This window comes from Bombus fervidus, chromosome 2 (assembly GCF_041682495.2).
Source record: "Bombus fervidus isolate BK054 chromosome 2, iyBomFerv1, whole genome shotgun sequence".
Lineage (NCBI taxonomy): Eukaryota > Metazoa > Arthropoda > Insecta > Hymenoptera > Apidae > Bombus > Bombus fervidus.
The window spans coordinates 8,957,474-8,963,008 of NC_091518.1; the positions used below are offsets into that span (position 1 = coordinate 8,957,474).

General features: G+C 34.1%; 1 protein-coding gene across 1 annotated transcript in view; it reads right to left on the reverse strand.

Moving 5' to 3' along the window:
• Window positions 1–3,405: 3,405 nt before the first annotated feature.
• Window positions 3,406–5,535, reverse strand: part of LOC139994638 (uncharacterized) — a 59,332-nt gene continuing 57,202 nt past the window's right edge. Inside the window, exon 3 of the transcript XR_011801691.1 lies at window positions 3,406–4,723. The gene's annotated coding sequence lies outside the window, so the exon portion shown is untranslated. The remainder of the gene's footprint in view (window positions 4,724–5,535) is intronic.

Here is a 5,535-nt window from a genome sequence, read left to right on the forward strand (position 1 = left end):
TACAGTGGCACACACTTAAATCGTATGGATTTTAATTCAAGAAATTCAAAAACTCGATGTTTGTAACGACGGGTATCATTTTCATTTGCTTATTAGTTTAAGGACTTTTCAACAACTTCAGTTCTAATTTATACGGCGCGCTTTCGATAGGCGTTAAGAAAAATATTCAAAGAAATGTCACTCCTGCTGAGTGTTGCTTCCAAAATTATTAATTTCGTTAAATTATGTAATACTGCTTTCTAGCAACTTGTTTCGATAAAGCCAATCGAACCATTCAACTTGAAACTTTACACGACGATTCTGCTAACAAAAGGAAATACAGAAAGCTGAAATTACGTATTCAATATATTTGTATTACGTGTTTAATATTTCGGGCGTTTCATTATTCCGAAAATTCCGCAATTCCGAAAATAAATTTATATCGCGAGCCCTTATAATCGATAGAAGCGACGAATACTAATGTTCCAGTTAAAGAACAGTTTTAACAATTTCAACAGAAAATAGGTAAATTTTGTGCGTAAACCGTCGCGTATTAAAAATACTCTCGTCTTCGTATTTTATTAACTCGAGTTATTTAAACAAGTTCTTATGAGTTATTTTTTATTACATTAGCACATAATATACACTCGGTTTTGGTAGTAAATTGTGCGAGAATCTCAGATACGCGACAGTTTAGTTATTTGCTACATAAAAAAGTAAGACGGTAACGTTTTTGTATCGAAAAAAAGATAATAGGTAGATATAAGAAAACTTTCCGACTTTTTTTACATTAAATTTAGTACGTTGTTTAGTTTAAAAATGTAGTGTATTGTTGTCGATCAATCTCGTGTTACCAAAGCTTTCATATTTGGTTTTGGTGCTATGTATTCAAATATTCAAATACCGAAGATATCGGAGTATCGCTTGCCTCGCCAATGAACACGTTTGGTTTGCAGAAAATTTGCTCGACTTACGAATTATTGTTGTGTTAAAATGCTTTTGTTTAGTCGTATAGAAGGTAACATGGAAATCAGACAAAATGCAAACAACGAAACTGTATCCCCATGTTTTTCTCCTTTCTTTTTCTTCTCTTCTTCTTCTTTTCTCCTTTTTCTTATAAATTGATATATGGTAAAGGAACGTGCTGTTAAATGCGAGATTAAAAATTGAAACGTGATATTCGGTATTTGTATTTTGTTCTTTACACGTTCTAACATTTCTATCGACTGTGCCATTCGATGCACGTAGATATAATTGTTTTAACTATGCAAAATATACAAATCTTGGACGTTTAAAAAATTCTATTATTGCGTATACTTTCCGATGTTTAAAGCTAAGTTTCAAAGATTGTCGTCTACATTATACGTACTACGAATGTGTACTACGTATGTATTTCGATTCGACGAATAGCTTAAAATTTGTAAAATCGACAAAAGTCACTGATTTAATGAGAAGGTCCTAGAAACGTTCAGTCTTGCCAGTTCAAGTTTGTTAACGGATGCGCAACAAATACCTAGATGTATAATATTTTTAATATACATGTTAAACGTTTACGTTTACTTTCGCGTTTACTTTCCAACTTACTTACTTCAAACAACAAATATGGAAGAAACTTACGAAGGCGGTGATATGCAATTCTTTGCAATAGGTTTACCGCACACGCTTCGCACCCTAATCGACGTAGGTTGCACATAAATACACGCGTCCCTCGATTTACGCGCCATTCTTTTCACGCGGTAAATTATAAATTACGCGATTTACTCGGTAGTTTTTATGCGCGATTTTAACGCGTTCGCGTCTTACACACTTAATGCGATATCTTATAAAAAATGTTAACTACAGTTAAACAAAACAGTAAAAAAAAAATGAACGAAATGTTGTGAATATTATGTTTGTACGTTACATGTTTGAATAATACGAAACCGTTATCGATATGTTGGATGTAATATTAATCGCCCGGAAAGTTCGTTCCGATTTTTAAGCAATTTAATAAAATAATAAATTTTCTTTAGCACCAGTATCCATACGGGAAATTATTTTCAAGCATTTCACACTAAAAAAGCGTTACTAGAAGTATGCTTAAATATGCTCGTTAATTAAATACTACGATCTTTAATTAAATACTACGCTGGTTAAATGCTGCTCGGGAGGTCCGTACCGATTTTTTAAGGAATTTGGTGGAAATAAAACATCGTACTCAATAGTTTTTCGTTGGAAAACCTGAGAGGTTTCGGAAGGATGGAAGGTGGAAGGAAATGGCACTTATATAAGTCGATAAATATAAATTTAATGAATCGAAATGTAAATCGGAACGAACTTTCCGGGCGATCTTTTGAATCTTTTCAAAACACGCGGCAAAAATACGCGGCAATTCAAACTGTATGCTTGTCAAAGCGTACCGTCCTCGATGTGTTCATTCAAGCGACCGGAGAATATATTTTCCCACAAGTCTTAAAAGCAACAAGTATATACATACAGTAACTTATTCGGCGATGTTGAAACGCTGTGTGAAATAAGAATGAAAGCTCATTACGTTGCGCTAGTCGTCGTATGTGTACATATTTTTTCTTTCGTAACTATTTACGAAACAGACTTTATTTACGCGATTTTCGATCGCTTAAAACGAATGCTCCGCGTAAATTGAGAGACGGTTGCACTTACATAAGTATGTACGTATGTATATATGCAGATTTGTAGATAACGCAAAGATGGAGATGTAGTTAGAGATGGAAAGAAGCGTGACAAGATAACACAGCGGCAAAGGAAGCACTGCTCACTCTATCGCTAACCGTCACGTGATGCTACATTCTTTTGTTTGTATATGCAACGCTTGCAGCCAATACGCGTGCTTAAATTTACGACGTAAGCATTGACTCTACGAAAAAGAACCAATCAGGACCGTGCACCTTCCACAGCACCTTCCTTTCCATCTCTGAGCGCATACCCAAGTATCTATATACGTACATGTAAGTTTTTACGATATTCTTCTAATATATAAATATATTTTTTACATAAGTTATAAATTTTATAAAAAGTATATTTCTATAAAGTATCGTAAATATTTTAACCGGTTAGCTGTTACGACCTCTTTGAAAAGTGTGTAGTACTTAAAATGTGTGGGGAAAAAGTAAGCGATAACGAGTATACTCGTCAAACACGGAGTACGCGTGGCTGTTGTAACATAGAATTAACTTGTAATGATATGAATGTCTTATTTTTTCATTTCATTACCGCAATTTACTGCGATTACTAAATTGCAATTTAAACAGCATATTGTAAGTACTTTTTATGCATGACGAATATACTCGTCGTAACACAAACTATTGCCATTTCTTCATGGCGAGTATACTCGTCAAAAACAGCTAACTGGTTAAATAGATTATTTTAAATAGATTTAAAGGCGGGCTGAAAATTAAAAGACAGAAGTTTCGAAGAAAATGTTCATGCTTTAAGGTTAGAACGCGTATAGTTTAGAATACAGAAATTAATCGTACAGGGAAAATTATTTGTTGGTATACCGATGGTCTGCAGACTATAGACTATAGACTATAATATATAGACTACAGGCTATAATATAGCGTTGCAGTATTATGTCTCTGGACATAATTGGTGGAAAATCGGGACGACAAATACATATCGCGTAAAGTGTAAAGCGTAAAGAACTCGATTGTATATTTTCTATAACTCGGAGAGAGACATCACACAGTTTGAACAGAAAAAAAAGGAACTTGTCGATATGCATTAGATGAAAATACCATACAATTATTACACGATATAATTTTCTATCGAACGAGAGATAATTTCAAGCATTTTAATCGAACGTCACAACCATGTACGTATTAAAATTTTCTAAACGAGCCAATTTTCTAAAATTAAAATTTGTTAAAACGAATAAAAATTCTGAGAAGCTCGATTTACAATCTCGACCGAATGTTTAACACTAACCTTACGAGGTTCAGTCAAATGACCGGTTTCGAAATTTAATCTCATCGTTATTTCCTTCGTTCACCTAACTTTATGTAAATCCTTATATTATCCGATTAATTGATTTCCCAATTTTTGTTAATATAAGAATTCACATAAAGTTAGATGAACGAAAGAAATAACGATGAATCTACAATTTTAAATTAGATTTTGAAACCGGTCATATGAAATGGACCTGGTAAGGTTAGTGTTACCAACCTACTGTATCGATCGATGCGTCTGTAAAGAAGGATCGAATGTAAAAAGAAAAAGCACTATCCAAGGTTTCTTGAATGATCGACGTTAATGCTGGCAAACATAACCGCATTTGATCGTAAACTGCACAGTTACCACAAACAGGTAGCCATAATCGTCGATTTCTATTCGTTCATGGGAAATTTAAAGGAAGCAAAATGTTCGGGATGCATATATAAACGTATACGCATCTACATATATGTAATAGGTAAAAAGGTTTAACTTAAAAAGACTTAACTTGTAGTTTTCGATGTGTCCCGACCTAAGAAACGAGTTTCAAAATGCAGCATCCACTGGTTCAAAAGTTACGCGTTCGTACTTGTATAAAATCGAGCACTTTTAGCGTATTTAATCGCTTACATTGACGCCATATTGGCTTCTAGTCACGATTCATGCAATGAGTTGTCGTTGGTTGTAAATAAATATCATCACACACACACACACACACACACACACACACACACACACACACACACACACACACACACACACACACACACACACACACACACACACAAAAGTATATCTGTATATATGTATATATGTATAGCTCTATGATTACGCTAGTCAAACTAATTTCCGGCAATTTCGGTTCCGCGCTCGTCTGCGCGACCAATCGAATGACGGCTAAAAGCCAATATGACGTCAAAGTAATCCGTCAAGTGCGCTAAAAATGTTCAACTTTAAACAGAGAATTTATCGCGTGGAAAGCTGCAAGATGGAAAGAAAGAGTCGATAATTATAAATAAATAAATGAAAGTTTATTTCGGAAAAATGTATAGGAAATTCAAGGCAGAGAGTAGCTACTTGTGAAAGTTCCTAGTAGACTAAAATTACGCGATACGTATGTAGTCGGTTGAAACGTACAGGGTGCGGCCGAATAACACGGTACAAGCGGACACGAAGCGATTCCTTGTAAAAAAATAAGAACACAATATGGAATAAAATTTTTTCATTTAAGGCTTGATTTACAAGAAAATCGAGTTTGAAAATTCCGGACTAAACAGGGTTAAATAATCGACAGCAGGTCATTTTACACATGAAAATAAATGGAAAATGCAAAATAAAATATTTCCTCGAGGCGCTTTGTTTCCGAAAAAATAAATTTGAAAATTATCGTATGCGTGTAAGTACTAGATCGATTCTTAACCAAACATGTTCGAAGTCTGTTTTCTTGAAAATATAACTTTGAATGGACAAGTTTTATTTTATATCTTCTACTTACTTTTGCTTCTATCGATAACATCTTATCGATCGTTTACTCATACCAGTCGGTAATTAGCTATGTTCAAGTATACTTGATAAATTTCCAAACTCGATTTTCTCGAAAACTAAGTC